The sequence below is a fragment of the Schistocerca americana genome, chromosome X (assembly GCF_021461395.2).
Source record: "Schistocerca americana isolate TAMUIC-IGC-003095 chromosome X, iqSchAmer2.1, whole genome shotgun sequence".
NCBI lineage: Eukaryota > Metazoa > Arthropoda > Insecta > Orthoptera > Acrididae > Schistocerca > Schistocerca americana.
In genome coordinates, this window is record NC_060130.1 from 730,483,797 (window position 1) to 730,507,010 (window position 23,214).

At 42.2% G+C, this 23,214-nt stretch overlaps 1 protein-coding gene across 1 annotated transcript in view; it reads left to right on the forward strand.

The window, feature by feature from the left end:
* The window catches only part of LOC124554850 (F-box/LRR-repeat protein 2-like), a 275,820-nt gene that overhangs the window by 116,488 nt on the left and 136,118 nt on the right, over positions 1-23,214 (forward strand).

Here is a 23,214-nt window from a genome sequence, read left to right on the forward strand (position 1 = left end):
CAAGTGTTCGGTAGTTGGGCTCTGTCGAGGTGGCTTCCCCTTAACGATTGAGTCGTCACTTGTTTCTGTGTAACCAGTAATGGCAGCGATGCGAAACCGAAGGCTCCCAGAGGAAGACTCCCCTGTATTCGGTGTAAGGTCGCCCCGTCCCCCAAGGAACAAAGTTCGTGGCCCCGAAGTAGCTGTGCGAAACCGAAGGCTCCTAGAGGAAGACTCCCCTGTATTCGGTGTAAGGTCGCCCCGTCCCCCAAGGAACAAAGTCCGTGGCCCCGAAGTGTCGATGCGAAACCGAAGGCTTCCAGAGGCAGATTCCCATGTATTCGGTGTAAGGTCGTCCCGTTCCTCGCGGAACAAGGTTCGCGGCTCCGAAGCCAGCAGTAGGAGAATCCATAGCGTCATGGTAAGTTCTGGCGACATGCAGTTTGACCTCTTCAGAAGGAATGTAATAACACGACACCTGAAAGTAGATACTGTGTCAACGAAAAATTTAATTACAAGAACGTATGCTTCCCTCGAACGAATTTGCAGTAGTAAAATGCCTACATCTCTTAACAATTGGTAGTTTTGCATGGTATGGTAGTTTCAAAAGCACTGTGGTAGATGTAAGGCCACTTTATACTCCGTGCATTCCCACACCGTTTCGCTTCGTATTTTGTTGTTTATGCAAGACCTTGTTTTTTTTTCCTTTTTAGGCGTCGGATCGGAATGTTTCGGGAAACGGGCCCAGTATTGCGCTTAGAATCAAAGAAGTGTTTCAGCCACTGAAGGTTTTCCACGCTTTCCGTAGACCGGTAATTCGACATTTTTATTTTTCACTATACTTAAAAAAACAGTCCAGATAGCACAAATCACATTTATTGGTGACTAGTTTCAGTCCAAAGGCGGACCACCTTCAGATCGTACTCCAAAGTTGATGTGTCGAGACGGATCCACGGAGCAGGAACTGCAGAAGCCTCCAGATGCTGTCAACTGCGTAATGGTAAGAACTAAACCACGATTGTAAGTGACAAATGTTTGTCACATGAGTTTGTTTCGCGATGTTTATATTTGGCCCGACTGTTCCCGCGAGTGTGACTCGTGATGTTCACGTTTGACTCGCATTCCTTATCACGAGACAGACTCGTAAAAGCATTGCGAATGTTTAACTTCTGCGTTGCTAACGTCACTTTCTCTATTTGTAGACATAGCAGTGTGCCGAAAAACCTGATCGCAGCTTTATATCCAAGGATGTCCTATTGTAACTGATTACCTTTTTTTTTGCTGGCGATTCACAATCATAGAAAACTTTTAAAAAGGTATCGTTGGTGCCTTTGGTTTTTATAGTTAATCCATATGCAACTAAGTACGTAGTCTGATTTTTACGTGTTCATACGAAACTATTCCGCTTGAAAATGGGCAACGACTGTAACAGCAATTGTGGACTTCGTACATAAAATAACGTTAAAATTTGGGCAATTATGTCTTTTAAAAGCCTCTAATAATTACTTTGCGCAAAGTGAGCTGGCTGCGTATGCTGATCAGCCTATGTTGAAATCGGCTTTCGGTCAGCGCGAGCCAAAATTTTTGGCAGTTACCGTTAACCAACTACAAGGAGCTGTTAAGGTGTTCTGCGGATCTAGACCACGACAGATTCCACCCCTTACTTTTGAAGCCGAGAAACGCTTAAAATGAAGCACCGTGGATTTTTAGCTTGTGTATCAGCAAAAGAAATAACTCTTGCAGAGATAGGTATATATAATGTGTGTTCCCTCCCACCGGAGGTTCGAGTCCTCCCTCGGGCATGGGTGTGTGTGTGTGTTGTTGTTAGCATAAGTTAGTGTAAGCAGTCTGTAAGTGTAGGGACCGATGACCTCAGCAGTTTGGTTCCTTAAAAATGGAAAAAATAAAAATATAATGTGTTTTAAAATGTACCTTCCGACCGGATCGCAAAATAAATTTATTACTGATAAGCCGAGTTATGTGGCTGAAAGAATCAGTGATGTATTTTATTATTTAACGAACAGAAAAGTCTAGATCACGTTTTATTAACTGTTACTTCCAGTTTCGGCCGAATTACGCTATCTTCGGATTTAACACTAAAATACAGGGCTGTTGCCACCACCGTGGTCAGCTTATCTACGTAAGTCATCGATTCGGTTGATTACAAGTCTCAGAAAGCGACATTTCATTTTTATTTTTTATTACAATCATGATTATGTCTTCCGGGCCAGTCTGTCCCAGATCCCGTGATACGGTTGTTTGTTTTTTGTCTGCCGTACTAATTTCAAACAACGCATCTCTATCCCTCGCTGCAGCGTTTTAAATGGCGCTTACATTAAAAGTTAGTTTTCTGCCAACTGTCAAAAGTGGCAATACACGACGATTGTAAACTTTGTTTGAAACAAATCGGGAGATTGGGTTTGAAAAATCTATTTAGTATACTCTTTTGTTTATTTTTGTTTTTATCCAGTCATAGTTGTCACCAGTAATAAATACTGTAAACAACTAAACACATCGAACAAAAAATTAGCCACCTCCAAGAGACGATATACTAACATCACGAGGACACCACTAGTCCTGATAATAGGCTTTAGTTCGCCGTGGAAAAACGTCCACAAGTTGCTTCAAGTATGCCGTATCAAACAGAAGCCGCTCATTAATTCTTATATCTCGTAGACCTGCCAAATTTCTGGAACACTGATTGCTGAGTTTTGACCGCTATTCCAAATGATCTGATGGTTTTTGTGGGATTAAAACCTGGTAAATTAAAGGGCCTGTTGTGACAATACGAGTCCCAGCTTCCACTGTTTCATGCTGTATTCGTGTGGTGTAATCGCCCTTTGTATCTGGCGGATGTGATGTCAGGCTGTGGGTGGAAGCGACTTTGACAGCAAGGAGCAGCCACTCTGTTGTTGGTGTGCATATGAGGGCAACCAGTTTATATTCTGTTAGACCAGCCAGTGTGTTTTGATAAATGTGTTCTGTAAAGATCGAACTTTTATTTAGCCTCTCATGACAAATATGTTAGTTGTTGCATAATATGAGGCCCTAACTTAGGTTTTGCAGTCAAAGTGCGGTAGGGTACATTCTTCAAACCAGGAGCGTTTTATCTACATGTACATGATTACTCTACAATTCACAATTAAGTGTCTGGCAGAGGGTTCATCAAACCAGCTTCAAGCTGTTTCTCTACCGTTCCATTCTTGAACAGCGCGTAGGAAAAACGAACACGTAAATCTTTCTGTGCGGTCTCTGGTTTCTCTTATTTTATTTTATTATTCCTCCCTAATTACTCCTATTATTCTTATTATTCCTCCATACGTTGGTGGATGCCAACAAAATACTTCCATACTCAGAGGAGAAAGTTGGTATCTGAAATTTCACGAGAATACCCTGTCGCAACGAAAAACCGCTTTGTTTTAATGATTGCCACCCTAATTCACGCATCATATACGTGGTGTGCGCGTTCCCGTGTTTCGCGATAATACAAAACGAACTGTGCTTTGAATTTTTTCGATGTCCTCAGTCGATTCTGTATGATGCGAATTCCCCACCGTACAGTAATACTCCAGAAGAGGATTTACAAGCGTAGTGTAGCCAGTCTCTTTACTGTTGCGTTTTCTTATTGTCCTGCCAATAAATCGTAGTCTTTGGTTTGCTTTACCCACAACATTATCTGTGTGATCGTTCCAGCTCAAGTTATACGCAATTGTAATCTCTAAGTATTTATTTTAATATTCAGCCTGTAGATTTGTGTTATTTATTGTGTAACCGAAATTTGTCGGATTCGTTTTGATATTGATGTGGATGACTTCACACATTTCACGATTTAAAGTCAGATGCCACTTTTCACCTCGTACAGATATCTTGTGGAAATCAGTTTACAATTTGTTTTGATCATCTGCCGAGTTTATTAGACTGTAAATGACAGCATCATCTACAAACAGGCTAAGAGTGCTGCTCACATTGTCTTCTAAATCGTTTATGTAGGTCAGGAACAGCAGAGAGCCTATAACACTTCCTTGGGGAACGCCAGATAGTACTTCGGTTTTGCTCGATGACATTCCGTCAGTTACTACGAACTGTGACCTTCTGACAGGTAATCACGAATCCAGTCGCACAACTGAGACGACAGTCAACAGGCACGAAATTTCATTAGAAGTCGCTTGTGTGGCACGGTGTCAAGAGTCTTCTGGAACTCTAAAAATATGGAATCAATTTGACAGCTGTGCAAGATGAAAAACAGTTACGGGAAAAATGCAAAAGAAGAAATCGTAGAAACACTGACAGATCGACCGTTTTCTGTTTCAACAGACAGTAGTAACAAAGGCGAGTCTAATTTATATCCCATAGTTGTTAGACTTTAAAATAAGATGACCTAGAAATTGAAATCACCTTATTATCTTTCGCTAACTTTAAAGGAGATTCCACTACCATCAACAGAGGAACACTGCTTCTTAACACACTGGAGGAGTGTAATATTCCGCTCGGTAATTGTTTACCTCTTAATTGTGGTAATGCATGTTCAATGGTTGCCGGTCTGTTGATAAGCATACCAACCCAAAACCAATTACCTTGGCTACGCCACAGGTATAGGGTATGGAATCAACGTTTTGGTAACTGTAGTGTTTTCAGTCGCGTTTTTATAGCCGTGATATAGCTTCGTGACTTCATAGGGAAAGACTCATATCAGTTGTCTAGGAATTATACTGAAAATGGGCCCTGGATTTTGATCGTATCTCCCGATTTTAAAAACTGAATTTCCCGAATTTTGGTTTTTGAAAGGTGGCAAGTTTGCGCAGTGTTACATGGCTGCGAATAGTACACATTCACCCCCCCCACCCCCAACCCGTCGTGATCCATTATCAGAATTTTGTGCGTTTTGCTGATGTGGCATTTGTATATCACATGATGGAGAAAACGATGTTACAAATATGTGGAAACGAAGCAGCAGCAAGAAAATGTTAAGTGTGTGAATAACGATAAAAACTGGAATTCGATGTAAAAAGTGAAACTTTGCTCTTTACAAAGGGTGGCTGGTATTTATTTCCGGCGAGCTTATATATACGATTAGAAATATGCCTCGGGTCTAAGACCATTTTCAAGGAATGTAGGTACTGAAGTCAGATCCAACGTGCAGCTTGTTGTATTCCGCGAAGAAAAAACTGAAATTTGATTTAAAGGAAACAGAACTGGAAACTGGGGTCAGAGGCGAGTATTCGGTACAGTCCTTAAAACTTGTTCCATTCGTAACAACGTGTAGGTGTGAAAGGAGGTTCTAGACTATGATAGAAATGAAAAGAAACGCGAGGAACCGAATAAACTTGGAACAATAGTAACCACTGCACAGGGTGATACTGAACAGAATGTATCAAAAATAGATTGAAATAATCTGGTACTGCGTGACTTATTTCCTTGTTTCATAAAAAATCTAGAAAGGACGATTTTTGTTTGTTTGGTGTTAACTAAATTGTGTGCCTTCCATCTCGTTACAAATAGTAATATCAGTTTTGCTAATCTAAAATTTAGTTAGATGCTAAACTTGACTGGAGTATTCGCTGATGTCTTACCTTGTCAAAGGCAATAGTCTTGTAAAGGCTGGAAACCACTGGAATAGGCTAAAGCGTGCATAACCGGAAATTGTGTAAGATATTTCCATCGTGTTCGTGACGGTTGATTTTATTCGTCGCCAAAATGGGCGAGTCAATAGCAATAAATTTACTGCCCAAAGAAATGGTAATTCGCGATAACCCCTCCGTTATCCGTCATTTATGTGGTAGTAGGCAATCACAGACTTGGTCGTCGCTATTCAGACTGCTGGCTACGTAAGTTTTAACTGGCAAACTCCCCAGTGGCCTTTCCATGTAGAGCGACGCGCGTGCAGAGAACAGATTGCTTGCGCTTAGCATCGACCCATTCGAGGTCAGCCGCCCTAGGTCGTCGCCGATCGTGCTGCAGGCACGGTAGGAAATGCCACGTGTCTGCTTCGTGTTTAATTGTGTGTCTGTTCCCAGAGGAGAAGGCCAAGCTCACCGTTCGTCTGTTCTAATGTAATGATGGATGATCGTAGTTGGAGTCGACAGTCTAATTTTCACATCATGTCGAGTTGAGCCCTGTACATTACTGAACAATCATTCATCGGCCCGAGTCAGAGTCCAACGTCAACAGCTACTTGTAAAGCAACATGTTACATTAATATTTCTGCGTTGGTGTGGAACTTGCCAGGAAAAATTGTCAACTTCCAGAATCAATGTCTTCAAATATTAGGTTGGTGCATTAAGTTCGTAGCGCTTTTGTTTCTCATGTTGATATTCCGGTTGCAATGGCTTTATTTATCGATTGTCATTTTTTATTTGTAGTGCACTGTTGCTTATGAGTTTGCATTTTGTCACTTGGAGATAGAGAGTGAAGCTGTGAACAAAAGAAAATAGTGTCAAGTAGAGAAACCGGAAATTTTCCGACGTATTCTTCTGTTTGAGTTCAATAGAGGGGTTGCAGCAGCGGCGGCAGCCATAAACATTTGCGCCGTGTATGGGGATAATGCCATTGGGCAGAGCATGGCAAGAAAATGGTTTTCTCGATTTAAGGAAGATCATTTTGTCATTAGTGACTTCACGTTCACAAAGAACTTCGGGGTTCAATGAAGATCGTTTAAACGCATTAATCCACGATACTGCATGGCGGTGCACTCGATAACTGGCAAATGTGATGAAATGTGATCAGTCCACCATCGTGCGACATTTGCATACGATGGGAAATGTTTGGAAACTGGTGTATGGGTACCTCAACCTCGAAGCCAAAATCAAGAAAATCAGCGGGTGGCCATGATGTGCATTTCTGCTTGCTCGTCATTAATTGGCTCGTGAACAACACCGAGCATTCGTATCCTGTGTTGTTACTGGTGACGAGAGAAATGCTGTCTTTATTCTAACACAAGGAAAAGTAAGGAATGTTGAAATGTGTGTGGATTCCTAAGGGACCAAACTGCTAAGGTCATCGGTCTCTAGTCTTACACACTACTTAAACTAACTTATGCTAAGAACAACACACATACCCATGCCAAAGGAAGGACTCGAACCTCCGGCGGGAGGAGCCGCCCAGTCCGTGACATGGCGCCTCAAACCGCGCGGCCACTTCGCGCGGCAAGAAAGGAAACGTTGAGCCCAAACAAAGCAGCAACTCGCAGTACAAAGACCTGCGCACATCCAAAAAAGATGATGATACGCATGATTTCCGGCATATGATTAAACATCCAGATCTCATCGACGATGAAAACTTTACGCAAAAACTTCGTCGACTCTTGGTTATATTGCTACACAGTTCCGAATTTGAAAGCTGCGTCTGTCTGTAGTCCACCTTCAATAATAGAGGCAACCATTGAACCACAAATTCGTTCTTTACCAACTTACCGTGTAAAATACTGATTTCCATTCCCACCAACACACCTATTTCGGCTACTTCGCGCACTTTCATTAGACGATCAGCGAGAATCATCTCGTAGACTTTTTCGGTTACTTCGGTAAACCACATCGAAGGGCGATCAGAAACGGATGTTCATTTAGGCCCGTTGAAGGTTAAATCAATATCTAGCTAGGTCTTTAATGACGAAGGATCACCATAAACAGTATTTAATTTCATTTTTGTCTCTACACATGTTTTCTGGGCTGTAAACATATGGCAAATAACTGAACGATACTGCACTTCATCTCTATGGAAACAACATGGCCTAACAAACTGAAATAGCTGCCACAGCCAGACTAACGAATGAATTTGTGTCCTTACTGTTTTAGCGTCGTCCTACAGGTGATGGCACATGATGGGAAAACCTAGAAGGCCTACATGAGCTATCGCTACCTGTTAGCACCAACTTGGTTTAGCAACATCTGTCTTACTGAGTCACCCTCGTGTATGGGCAGTGATTTCTCCCTTGCTTCATTTGCGGAAATGGTAGGAGGCTACATAAATACTGAAATCAGCTACCTTCCTACGCGCAATCACGAACAGTTGATGCAAATGACGGGCGTGGACCTAGATTTAGATCACGTTCCCTGCAACGACCACCTGTCTAAAAGTAATGTGGAACTCCATGTGAAAGATAGAGGCATTTCGGAAAAATGTGGAATGATGAAGTCTACATAGAATTTCGTAGACGACGACGACGACGACGACGACGACGACGACGACGACGACCACCACCACCACCATAGAGAAACACTGTTTTCCAGTGCAGTTAATGCTTCGCTTTAACTGAGATCTTGTATCTTCCCGGATTATCTCAGCATTCGTCACTTACTACGTAGCTTTGTATGAAGTATCCTTGCAGAAGTGGACAGTATTCAGGGACATGACAGGACCGAGCCTTCGAAGCAAAATGGTCTCTCAAAGATGGACTATAGAAGGCATACCTTAAGAGCTATGAGCACCTGTGCGTTAGAAGAGATGTATTTCACCGTTGCGAAGATGAACAAATGCTCATAGCTTTAGATCTCATTTTTACTGGACACTGTTTTCTTTTGTTTTCCATACTACCACCATATGGAAAGCAAAGTGCTTGCAGTAGGAGACATTTGTTTCACAATATCGTTAAGGTAGACGTGCTCAGAGCTCTTCAGGTATGCATTTTAGAGCCCACGTTTACTAGACTTCTTTGGTTCGAATGATTGTTCCTGCCACATTCTTGAATACTGAACATTCCTCGTAGGACACCCTGTGTAGTTCTCCCTTCGACAAGGTAACCTGTTGCGCACACTAAATGCTGTATCTTTTTAAATCGAGAAATATGCATACTTTTCTAGTCGGTATGTTAATAGAAAATGAAATATGACAGACGTTGAGGACTGTAGTGACGTATATAAAAAAGAGGTAGCTCATAAATTATAAGCTAACGGATAAACGATATTCTTACATTGACAAAGAAGAAATTTCCATTGAAGACAGTACAGCTGGTACGCTTTTGTGATCTCTTCACCTACTTGACGTATTACGTGTGTTGGAAGGGGCAAAAACTGGATAACGCACTCAGTTATGAGTCGTTAATCGTTGTAATACTCATTGACAGGCATAATGTGAACTCTGTCACCTAATATGTAACGCTAGTTGTAAGTAACGACCTGACATTTGTGTATCGGCTAATCGTCGGAAAAGCATTCCAAAACAATGGGAACACTGTGTGTGCAGCTGTGGTCCATCCGTGCCTGAGCGATACTCTTATCTCAAACGACAAAAAACGGCATGTAGAGGATACTGTTGGTAATAAATGTATGCAGCGATACAGTGAGTTAGGGGAAATAAGAAAGACGTGTGTAGAAGCAGAAACAACCAATGAATTGCTAATCGTGTTCTGACAGACATTTTCGACTCCTGAAATAAGATGTTTAGCTTTCTTGTCGTATCTCTGTCACAGCAAAGAGGCAGTGAAGAGTATAGGGAAAATGCTTTTTCGTTCATTGTGATGCAACTGAACACGATACTATTGAGACAACGGGCCATATATCATTTAAGCCAGTCGTCTTCCTTGTTTCTTGTTCTGTAGCTGAAACAACGTTGAAAGCAGCGAAAAGATTTTCGGCACTTTGTATGTGATACTGATCGAAAACTGTATGTGGTGATTTCCATTTAGCCTTAGTTGTTAAATATTATTTCAGGGAAAGATGTGAATAATGCTGACCACGTTGATGCCACTTCTCTTGACTTCCGGAAAGCGTCCAGTAAAGTTCCACACTACGTCCTAGAAAGCAAAATACTTTTCTTTATGGAATATGGGGCCTAGTGCAAGATTAGCGTGACGATTGTTTAGGAAACAGAAGCCAGTGCGTCGACCTCAGCTGGGATACATCGTCAGAAGAGAGTTATATCGGGCGTGTCTCACGAGTGTATGTGATAGGACGGTTATTATTCACGAGGTACACAAATGACGCGGTAGATAACGTTAGTAGCTATCTCATGCTGTTCTCAGACGACAGTGTGGTTTACGGGGAAGTTGCATCATTAGAAAATTGACGTGAAATGTAGACCTGCAGACGACTGATGTTCGGTTCAGAGCCTGGTAGCGGACCGTTAACGTAAGCGAATTCAGTTTAGTATTCTAAATAACGAAGAGACCGGGTATTGTTTAGTTTCACCATCGCTTGACCTTGGAATAAGTCACAACAGTAAATATGTATGAAAAGGGTCCCGAACGTGTGTGTAGCCAATATAAGCTATTTGTTAGACACAGTTAATAATATGAGTGGTGTTCAAAAGAAAAGGTACGAAACAGCACTGTGGTTATAACTGAAATCTTTATTCAGAAGTAATCAGCAGAAGCCCGAGCACAACTATCTCACTGTTTTTTGAGCCGACAGATTCCCTGTTCCCAGGATTCCTGTGGATGTGACGGGAGCCAGTCGTCCATTTTGCCCTTCAGTTGGTCGTCTGAGTTTAAGCGTTTCCCTTTGAGATGTTTTTTTAGCGGACCAAAGACATGGAAGTAACTGGACGACATGTCCGGGCCGTAGGGCAGATCCTCAAGTTGCTCCCACTTGAACTTGGTCATTACGCTTTATGTGACCTCGGAGACGTGTGGACACACGTTATCGTGGAGCAGTATCACTCCCAGGCCGTTTGTTCTTAGTCTACAGAGTTTTCACAGTGCACGTCACTGTTAATGGTTTTTCCGTGCTCCAGAAATTCAGTGAGCATCAGACCTCGGCCGTCGAAAAAGACGGCGATCATCACCTTGCCCGCTGAATTTCTTAGGGACGCGCCGGACACTAGTTTCGCATCTCTAGATGTCACACTACTTTATCCCAAAGTGGCGCATGAAAATTGCAATTGGTTTGGTTGTTGCGATGTCTCGTATCTCTTCATTTCAGCATTTATTACACATATCGTGCACAAAAAAGTTCAATTTTAACTCTGCAGCGGAGTGTGTGCCGTTCTGAAACTTCCTGGTGGACTAAAACTGTGCGCCAGACAGGGACTCGAACCTGCGACGTCTGCCTTCACGAGCAAGTGCTTTACCGGCTATTTTTTAATTAAAATATTTTATTGTACTGATAAAATACTACGAATTACAATGTTTTACAACTGCTCATGCATAGTGAAACAATCATCAATATAGCCATCAAATTATTTACGTTTTGGAGGGAATCCAAGGAATCGGAGCACTACTTCTAAACCTGCCTTCACAGGTTCACACTGCCGGTAGCTCTTCTATTACCTTCGATGCAGGAGAACTACTGTGACTGTGGGATGGCAGCAGAAAGGGGTACTGGCGGAAGTGAAGGAGTGAGGGCAGCTGACAAGTCGTGCCTGGATAGCTCAGTCGGTAGAGTGCTTGCCCATGAGAGGCAAAGGTACCATATTCGAGTCACGGTTTTAATCTAGTAGTGTGTTACAAAAAATTAATTAAAAACTGCAGTTTTAGCAATCAGACGTACCTGTTCCCATACGTACGTGAAAAATATACTACTATATAAAGACAGTGCGTTGTTTAACGTTGTTACGTAAAATTTCGTGTAGTTCTTGACCGATTTTCTTAAAATATTCACACGATACTCTGATAAACATCCGGAGGGACAATAGCTATATAACTTTCCAATATATGTTGCAAATAAGTATATACATACTATATAAAGGAGAAATTTTTTTAGCAAAAATCTCGAATCCTTCTTGACCCATTTACATCAAATTTTTAAACGATACTGTAATAAAAACTCCGACACACACACACACACACACACACACACACACACACGTTGTTAGCAGAAATCTCGAAAAGTCGGTGACAGACTGACTTCATATTTTTACTGTACATAAGTTATATGTATATTAATTTATGCAAGAAGTTGCATGTTTTCTGTTAAACCAGCTGCAAGATAGATAGTGCTGTGCGTTTTCGTTTTCTTTCTCACAGTCTGTTTAACTACGATAGCATGTAATTTAAACCATTAGACAAATTGTTTCTCGCATATATATTCTTATTTCTTTCCCCTTATACATAATTTTAAACAAAAACTGTATGCACAACAGTGTGATATTTTGTTTTATTCCTCGCTGTCGATTTTAACAGAATTGAGGAAAGCTGTTTTTATGACTTACCGGCTTAGGATCAGAATCCGATACTTTGTAAAACATTGTCATTGAAACTATTATCCTCTCCAGATCCAGGGGAGATCTCTCTTACTCCATACTTCAATCATCCCAACCGATTTACCCATTCGTTTTCAGCGACTTCAGTTCCCAATTAAGGTTTCGTTTACAGTAACAATAAACAAAGTTCAGAGTGAGAAAGAGGGAGGAGAGGAACTGGACAGACGGGGAGGGGGAGAATCAGGTCGTGTAACCAGTCCCATACATATTTTTCAATTGCGAAGCATTGTCTGGTTCCTAGTAAGTAATAAGTTAGTAATACATTCTCTAAAGGATAAATATTGTCAGATTCGAAAGAAGCGGTAAGTGGCAGAGCAGAAACCAAACATGAACCAGGCATCGAACCCAAGACTCTTTGGTTTGTAATCTGGTACTTACACAATGAGCCACAGTGGTTTATTTGTCGCAAAAATCGTAGTTTGGTTCTACATGTGAGCGAAACTTTTCTCTTTCTTCATTGGCTAGCTTTATATAGATTTGGCTTTCCTGAATGATTTATGAAAATACTGGCTCGAATTGTTATTAGAACATCGTGTTCTGTGTGCCTTTAATATGTAACAAAATGTATAGAATGCATTGGACTGAAACTTTAGTTATTTTGTGAATGTTGCAGTATATATTATATCATAAAGTATCTTTTAATACAGTCGCAGCCCTCAAATGATATAGATAAATTTAAGAAACTTCATTGTTTGAAGGCTGACAGTGTGCATGATGTTCGGAGCCAATGTCACAACATATTCTATATAATATATAATATTTTGCGTATAGGAAACGGGGATCGACCGAGGTTCCAATTTGAATTTCGCTGAAACTGCTTCACTTAAATTGTTCAGTATCACAGGAGTGACACTAACAACTCAAAACATTTCATGGAACGTATAGAGGCGTGCCTGTGGAGAGGACACGGAGAGTAGATGAGTTCTCGTTGGGAAAAGATGGAGTCTTAAGCTTCCTACCTTAACGATACAATCGTGAATCTTTCACGGAATTAATTACAGATGAAACTAATTTTGATTCATAGACTTTCGATACAATATGTTGCCACCTAACAGAGCTTTTTCTGACTGTAGTGATACACTGATACTGCAGGAAGTGATTCACGTTCTGTTGAATTGGCTGTCCGCAGTGCATCGCCGTGGCACAAGACCAGTTTGCTGCCTCCGCCAGGGTAATGTCTTCGTACACCGCCCGTCCAAAGATTTTCGAGATTGATTTTATTCCTGTTGCATAAGCGACATCAGAGCAGTAACTATGGTGTCAACTTGAACTAACAACTGTAAACAGCAGATGGGCATCCGACCAGTCATTGGTAAGCAGTGGACGTGCGTTCGTTGTGTAGCAACGTTGTTGTGTCACAGATAGCTATGGAGAAACGTCTCAAAATGAATTGTTAAAGACATTCTCCCGAATGCTTTGAAGAAGATGAAATTATCTACAAAGTTCTTCCAGAACTCCTTCGCGCCCGAACAAAGACAGCAACGCTAGACGCCTTCCGCGACTTCATTGAAATGCAAAACGCAGACAATTCTTTTCTGGAAAAACTCATCACAGTTCACAGGACGTGGTGTTATTAGTACGAACCTACCACAAAACGACAAAGAGCAGAAATTCACATAAAGGGCATTATTGGGATTCAAGCCAATGTGGCGCGCGAGTTGAACAACATTCCAAAGAAAGACTTCTAACAGTTTAACCTGCTTGTCCTGACCATTGTACTCAAGCCAGGAGACTATGCAGAACATTTGAAGCATTATAACCATCATCTTAACGTTTCTCTCTCTCTCTCTTTTTTTAATTAATCCAGCCTCGAAGCTATTTGGACTGACAGAGGTATTTGAGTGTCTCGGAAGACATTCACTGATCATGCCTGTTTCTTGGAAACGAGCCTCAGGCAGTGCTTTCTACATTCCTTTCGGAATATATTCACAAAAACTTTAATATTATTCACAAACAAATCCGGACTGCGTAACGATTGGAAGCGGTATCATCAGATTAGTAGACTATCAGTGATCCAACAAATGACAACACAAAACAGAAGTACAATGAAACAAATAACTCGGCAAGTTGGTGGAAGATTCATAGTTATATCTTTTTTCAGAAATCGACGAAGTGGAACGGCCTTACTTTAAGTTCAAGTATTTTCTTATTGTGGCATCCAGTCTGTGTTGGTTCAAATGGCTCTGAGCACTACGGGACTTAACATCTGAGGTCATCAGTCCCCTAGAACTTAGAACTACTTAAACCTAACTAACCTAAGGACGTCACACACATCCATGCCCGAGGCAGGATTCGAACCTGCGACCGTAGCAGTCGCGCGGTTCCGGACTGCGCGCCTAGAACCGCTAGACCACCGCGGCCGGCCCAGTCTGTGTGCGCTCCTTTACACAACGTGATAGCTCACTGACGAGGTCTGTTCAAAAAATTCTGGAACATTCGTGATTTCGCGCCAATGTTGTGTTGGAGTGAAATGCTGTTGCACCCCTGTTTGCGAATTTCGAGACGGCAGAGTTAGAGTAGTAATGCGCCTGCATTAAATTTTACATTAAACTCTAGTAAACTTTTACAGATACACAGCAAATGATGCAGGAAGCCTATGGTACGAGTGCTTCAGCCGTACTCGGTGTTATGAATGGCTCACACCGTTTAAAAATGGCCAGACAGGACTTAAAGATGACCCTCGTTCAGGACGCCCTTTTTTTTCATTTTGTTCAGTATAGTTCGTTGCGTTTAGTCTGTGCAGACGTCACAAGGCGTCCGTTCAAGTTGATCGTTGATTCCTTTACTCAGGTTTTTTTTTTTTTTTTTTTTTTTTTTTTTTTTTAATTACAGAGGACAATCGACCCTCTGACCGAACACGCTGAGCTACCGTGCCGGCTGTCCTTCGACGTCTACCGACTACGCTTATCTCAGGAACGTCAACGAAATTGTGCGTGACAGTAGAAGATTGACTGCCCGAGAGATTGCAGAAGAATGTAACATTTCAGTTGGGTCTTGTCATGAAATCCTGACACAGCGTCTTGGAATGCATCGTGTTGCCGCCAAGTTCGGCCCACGGCTCATGAGTCAAGACCAGAAAGACCTCCGTCTCGCAATCTGTGAAGAGATTTTGGATCGCGCAAATGAAAACGAGATGTTCCTTAAGAGAATCATAACTGGTGATGAGACGTGGGTCTACGGTTATGATGCTGACACCAAGGTTCAATCTCGTCAAATGTCAAAGCCATACTGATAGCTTTCTTTGACTTCGAAGGGTTAGTTCATCGGGGTCGTTATTCAATGGTACTGCTGGGACGTGTTGCGACGCCTGTGAGAAAATGTGAGAAGGAAACGGACTAAAATGTGGCCCGAAAACTCGTGGCTCTTGCATCACGATAACGCACCCGCACATTCATCCCTGTTGCTGCGCGACTATTGCACAAAAAACGAAATCACTGTGCCAGCTCCTCCGAATTATTTTTTTATTTCCAAAGTTTAGGACCCCATTGAAAGACGAAGATTTGCAACGATAGACGAGAAAAAAGAAAATTCGCAGACGGCGCTTCACGCGTTCCAGCAAGTATCGAGACTGTTTCAGGAAGTGGAAACGGCGTTGGGAGCGGTGTATCAATTGCGGAGGAGAGTATTTTGAAGGAGACCATGCACAGTCAGTAAAAGGTCATCGTAGAAAATATTTGTGGACGGGGTTCCGGAATTTTTTGAACAGACCTATTATGTCTCGCAAGCTCCTTCGCCCTCTTCCGAGGTCTCGCTGCTGAACTGGTCTGATTCTTATTGCTCTACGATTACACTCTACTTTTCTCCCCGGTTTTTGTTCCCCATCTACATTATGATATTGTAGCGAGCGAGGATTTGCAGCGGTAGGGACACCGAGTCACAATCTGTACAAAACGGGCATTAGGTCGCCGTTCGGCCGTCCATATTACCTTTTTCCATGGTTTCTCTGAATCAGTTACGGCGATTGCTTATGTGATTCCTCTTAATATGGCGTGGACGATTGTCCATCTCTTCCTTGTTCAGTACAAGCTTATGCTACGTGTCTGTTGACCTCGTCGTCGGCGAGTCGTTAAACCTTAATCCTGTTTATTTTTGACTAGTTTCGTGTGAGTTACCCACATCCTGATATGTCTTTTCCAGTTGCATTAAACAATGAACCACGCGAGCCGTACGCGCTGCGAGACTCGTTAGAGTAACCTCTTTAATTCAACACATCAACTTTGCATATGCTTAGCCGAAAGCACGGAAGCCTCTGGGCGGGCCAAGTCACGGACGTGAAGGCAGTCAGGCAATATATTCATTATTCATACGAGAATCTTGATACTGCAGAGAAAATCTGTTGTTTTTTGTGAGTAGTATGTTGAAAGGACAACAGAGCTGTGGCAGGAACCCCCACCCCAAGCGGGTGATCGTAGGACAATGAAACTTTGTGGAAACATCTGTAAATACATACGGAAGAGAAACAAAGAATGAACCGTTGAAAGAAAGAAATTTAGATGTCCGCACGGAAAGGTTCAAATTTGTTGATCTTTGTGGTTACGCAGTTTGGAACGATTGCCCAATAATTTTGTTTGCTCATGAGTGACGTCTACGGCCAACTGCGTCACAGACCGTTGAAGAATTTTGTGTTGCCGTGGCTGAGAATGTTAGACAATGCAATCTTCAAACAGTGCACGAGTTATGATACAACAGCTGAACACTCCGTCGGCCACAATTCGAAAAGTGCAGTGAAATTGTATTCATACAAACTCACCATTACTCTCCAACTAGTTGCGTGATTCAGATATTCGAGTAGACTTTGTCCTTACGTTTCTTGCAACCGTTACAGATGACGACATGTGGCTTTGGAACATTTCGCGGAGTGATGAAGCACACTTCACGCTCATTCGGGCAGTGCACACTCAAAACGGTCGCTTGTCGGGATCGTCACCACCAACGTACGATCATGAAGTTCCCCTAGTGAATGCGTCAGAGTGTGGTGTGGTTTCGCGGCACAGTTCATGATTGGTCCATTTTTCTTTGAGGAACTCGGACGACAGAGTTCAAAAATGGTTCAAATGGCTCTGAGCACTATGGGACTCAACTGCTGAGGTCATTAGTCCCCTAGAACGTAGAACTAGTTAAACCTAACTAACCTAAGGACAACACAAACATCCATGCCCGAGGCAGGATTCGAACCTGCGACCGTAGCGGTCTTGCGGTTCCAGACTGCAGCGCCTTTAACCGCACGGCCACTTCGGCCGGCTCGGACGACAGAGTCAAAGGACATGCAGCGTAAATGCCACTCGTTACTGTGACCTGCTTTACCAACATGTCAACCCTGCTCCACGGGAGAGACGTGCTTTAAAGTCAACTGTTTTGATGCACGACGCTGCCCAGCTCACACTATCGTGAGAGCACTCTGTTACTCCGTAACATATTTGGGGAAAGCCGAATCATTGGCTGATCGTTCTAAACTGCGTAACCACCAAAACCATCAGATTTGAACCATCTCATGTGGAAATTAAAATGTTTGTTTCAACGGTTTATACGTTATCTCACTTTCGCATGTCATTACAAATGTTTGCAAAAATTTAGTTTAGCTACGATCACTCGTTTCTCATGGGACCCTCTCTAAAAGCGAAAGTTTGATTATAGCCCCCTGTATAATATCAAGAGCACTTCGTTTCACCTCACCACTGATTTAAACAGCTCAAAAAAAAGTATAATTTGCATATCAGCGAATATGTCTGGGGCGTAGACTTGCGGGAACAGAGAATAAAAAAATAAGCCTTATTAAACTGAAAAGAATGTTTTATTATAAAATAAAACCAAAAGAATTATCAAAACACAATTTGTTAAAAATTGTATGTTTTAGAAATGGATAAAATTTAATACTGCGTTGATTCACCCTGTGCAATGTAACATGCTTGGATACTCCTCAGCATGCCGCAAGTGGGCTGCTGGTCAAGCCAGTTTCAAACTTTGATGATGCCCCCTTTGGTTACTTCGTGGAGGAGGAGATTATTTCTGCGACAACGCATTGTTCCAGCCGGTTTCAAGCATGCTGTAACGTTAAAAGCGGTGTGTCTGCTATGTAAGATATTTTGAAATGGCGGGTTTGATTGAGCGTCCCGTGTGTAGGCTACATCATTGTTCTGAGGGATCGTTCCCTTATTGTCTCCTTTGTTTTATTAATACTGTATATAAATTTTCTGTATTTAATTAATATGCCCCATGAAAGATCGATGCTTTGATAAGAGCTTAAGTCAACTATGCATGACCGAACACAATGTACAGATCACCCATGTACAAATTTAAGGTCCTGTACTCGCCCTCTGGTGGTCAGGCAACAACAAAGTGATCCCAACATGCGATTAATCTATCATCATTTTATTATTTGTCAGCTCCAGCGAAGTTGCAGTGCTTAACCGCGCTACTGTTCGCAAATAGTGAAGGCTGTTACATTTGTTTGATTTCTGCGACCTGAAGGAAAGTTGTTCACGAAGTGGGTGAGGTATGGTCGTGCATTATCGCCTTAAAATTCGAACTCGTCTCCGAAATATTAACTGTATGGCTGGACAATAGGTTGGAAGATTGTTTTCCGATATTGGACACTATTCAAATTCTCTTTGATAGTACGACATCCGTATTCGTACTAGTCCACAACATAACGTACCCACCTGTCTGTAACCCCTCCCATCCCACCCTCCCCTGTTGAACCTTTGGCATTGCGTGCCTGAGACGTGCATTGGTACCTGGCCGCCTCCACATTCTTCTTCGTTTGATAAAAATTTATATGAAATATAGTGCCAAAAAAGCGACCAATCGATCCTGTAAATGTCATTGTCCGCAGCCTTCACCATACGCTGAGGCATCGAAGCTGCCTAAGACAAAACCATGTGATAAATAGTTGCAGTTACAATTCTGTAGCGCTCTGCAATCCCTCGCACAAAGTAAAAGTCTATTTAGTTATTTATCGCATGCCAAGCATTAAGAGTTTTTTAATTACAAACATTACAACACAGTTCTACAGTATGAAATAACACAAATGACAGCTGTATGCGGATATCAAGGTCTTTTATGTATTTTATCACACCACTTGTTGCTGTTAGAAAATCCTCGAAAAGACATGCTGATACAATATGAGCAGTTTTCTGTCCTTCCGCACCACAGTCACAAGATAAACATTTGCCCCACTTGTGGACTGTGTTTTCATATCTCCCATAGCCTATTCGGATGCGGTTCAGGATAGTCCAAATTACCCGAGGCTGTTCAATACCAGGGGTGTTCTGCTGGGTACAGAGCAGTTTCAGGAATTATGAAGAACAGTTTTGTTGCCAGCAGCGTTTCCATTCGTCAATGCCATTGCATTCGTTTTCAGCAAGAATCCTGGTTGTGATAGAGGAGGATGTCTTGCCCTTTTCCACTCCACAGGGAATACGTTGTTAAATATTGGAAGGTCAGGGTTGTCAACAAGCTTCGGGTATTCATGTAATAACGCATTTTTTCTGTTAACTATGAATTCTGGCACTGAGTTACAGTGCCAGTCTCTCCTATTCTACGAACTAATTTCCAATTTCGTTGCTTTATTGTATAATTCTTGTAACCTTCTGGTCGACAGCAGTCGACTTTAACACGCTTGATTTGTCGTAGTGGCCTTCCTTCTGACTCCGCTGTGTTCCGTTACTAGTTCCGTGATTAATCAAATTCTGCTTTCCACTTACCATTGTGCTAGAACCACTAAACGATTTCTCCTTTTGCTACAGAAGCGGTAACCGTGATCCAGTGAATGGCGTTCTCGAATACCACGTCTAACATTACTTACATTGTTCTGTCCCTTCAGACTGCGCTATTCCCAGTCGATCTGTGGCTAGCTTACACTCATACAGGATTGAGTGAAGGAGGGGGGGGGGAGGAAGAAAGAAAAGAAGATTAAGACTTTAATGTTCCGTCGACTACGCGGCCGCTAAAGGCGGAGCATAAGCTCGGATTTTCCAGGTATGTAACAGAAAAACTGGCTGTGAACTTTGGCTTAAGCTATTGAGGGAAGCCATAGAAAAGCTCTCTCTGGATGTCTGTACAATGATTCGAACCGGTGCCCTCCCGAATGCGATTCTTGTCTTACCTCTGCGCCACATGGCCCCATCCGTATCAGTGGGCCGATAGCTGATAAATAACAAAGCGTCATTGAATCACTGTTAAATATTGATAAAGACATTTTTGAAAATAATTCATTTGGAAATGTAAAGAAATGTATCTTTAATATTAGGTCACATAAGAGCATGATTTGAGTTCCCTTGTACAAATGCGAGTTGTGTGTGGTATGGTACGGAATGTTCCTCCCTGTTCTCTCAGCAGTTGAGTCTACAAAGCCGCCATGAGACCCAAGGGAACTAAAACGATGTTTGAACAGCGATACCTTGTCATTTTTCAGTGGGAAAAGGTCACAATCACGGACGGTACTGCTAGTTGTTAGTACGGTTGGGAATGTTATGACTTTAGGAGGGAGATCGCTATGGGAGATGAATGAAAGAGAAAAGGGATTTATCTTAAGAACGCCTGAACTTAATCCTTGATAAAAAAAACTCCGTGATCAGGCCCTGAAAAACACAGTATGTCGACCGTCCGCCGTGTCATCCTTCGCCATACGGTGACATGCGAATGCGCTATGGAGAACCATACGATCAGCACACAGCTTTCCCGGCCGTTGTCGACTTCCCAGACTTGGAACAGCTACTTCTCATTCAAGTTGCTCCTCGACTGGTATCACGAGACTTAGCACAACCGTTTCAATCCTCCTACCAAGGAAAAAATCCATGGCAACACCAGGCACTGAACCCGGATCCTCCGCTTGAGAGTCAAACTTTGGGCTATGTAGGCGGACAATCCTCAATTAAGTGCGGCTACAATTGTAATATAGCGCAGACAATCACGGCGGTAGCCTAAGACCTGCGCTACAAAAATTGAAAATAAGAGTGTCTTAGTATTGTGGTTCGGGCGCCGCTTATGACAGTAAAACACGTAGGCGTAATTATTTTGTATGGGATTGTTCGGCTGAGATGTTCATTGAGCAGCTTATACCAGTCTCCTCTGAATCACAGCGCTCCCCCGCTTCAAATTTTCAGCGGCACCCACTCAGACGCTTCGCATTTCAATTGGCAAAACCAGTTAGACTTTTAAAAGAAAGGTTAACAGAATCTTGGCATTTTCAGACGAGTTAGATTTCGCGGAAACCCTGTTTCTTCCACAAACATTTCATCAAAATCAGGACTTGTGAAACGTCAAAGGTGTTCTCCCAAGGTCGCGGTCACTTTAAGAATAAGCCTGTCGCTTATGATCAAAAACAGCAGTGGAAAAAGGTCATTCTCAACACTGAATTTGATCAAAAACGGCGTTTGTACTTCCATGTTTGAAGGCAGGCTTAAAATTTTAGCGTCGCTCAGTATCGAAAGTGATATTTGATGGCTACGAAGTTATTACCATACTAGCGAACCCGACAATGCTTCACAGTTGCTATATATGTGTGAGAACTGAATATACGTTCTAATCTCCTTCTCGCTCCCTTTTTCTGTCCCTCTCCTGCTCCCCTTCCCTGTCCATCATCTCTTTCCCCTTCTCTCTGTCCTTGAGCCTTGTCTGTCGTTGTTGCCAATGGAACGTTGCTTGGGAATTAAAGTTGCTTAAAATGAATAGGTAAATCGGTTTGTATCGTCGGTATATATCGTTGGTATGCGATATATGAGAGGACTCTCTTGCTGTTGAATCTGTGAGGCTAGTGTCTTTAATGACAGTATCTCGCATGATTTTAATGTGCGAACGTGTAGGATTACAAAGCTTCGGACCATTTAGATTCCGTAGTAGCATTCTAATCATACGCTGATAAGCCGTAAATACAGTTTCCCTGTTTTCTTTTAAAACCGACTGCGAGGAAGAAAAGAAAACAGCACGTAGCTGTGTATACAATTATTGCTTGAAATTATTACAGGATGTTCATTTTAACTGAAGACATTGAAATATCTCGAAAACTACACATCGGATCAAAAAAAGTTATAATTCCAATTTGTTTGTTTCGGAGGGGGACATCCAATGATACCACATTCGACACATTCCACCCCGTGCGTGGGTAGCGGGGTCAGCTTCGAAATCTTGAATGGGAAACCCCGTTTTTTATTGCGGCAAAATCTACATACCTTTTGATCGAAGCATTTTCTTCTTTTCGCCACAAATGACGCTGTAGTCGGAGTAAAAGAAATGGGTACCCTTGAATATCCAATGGCACATAGGACCCCACTTCCATGCTGCGAGGGTAGGACAGGCTAGTACTTCATAACTTCTAATAGTAAACCGGATATAAAATGTAAACTGGCAATGGCAAGGAAAGCGTTTCTGAATAAAAGAAATTTGTTAACATCGAGTATTGATTTAAGTGTCAGGAAGTCGTTTCTGAAAGTATTTGTATGGAGTGTAGCCATGTATGGAAGTGAAACATGGACGATAAATAGTTCAGACAAGAAGAGAATAGAAGCTTTCGAAATGTGGTGCTACAGAGGAATGCTGAAGATTAGATTGGTAGATCACACAACTAATGAGGTGGTGTTGAATAGGATTGGGGAGAAGAGAAGTTAGTGGCACAACTTGACTAGAAGAAGGGATCGGTTGGTAGGACATGTTCTGAGGCATCAAGGGATCACCAATTTAGTATTGGAGGGCAGCGTGGAGGGTAAAAATCGTAGAGGGAGACCAAGAGATGAATACACCAAGCAGATTCAGAAGGATGTAGGTTGCAGTAGGTACTGTGAGATGAAGAAGCTTGCACAGGATAGAGTAGCATGGAGAGCTGCATCAAACCAGTCTCAGGACTGAAGACCACAACAACAACAATAGTAAACCCCATTTCTAATGTTGTATTCATCAGACATCGAACAGGGGACTACTGGACGCGCCACTGTGACATTGGCTCGAGGCGAACGCAACTTTACTTTTCCAATAGAGTAAGTGTTCAAACATAGTACCACCAACTTCAGTACACTTAATGATCCGCTTTTAAAATGGCCTTACACATGGCAGAAGCATATCTGCGCGAATGTCAGCTCAGGCGTTTCTGATGCGTTCGACCATGTTTCC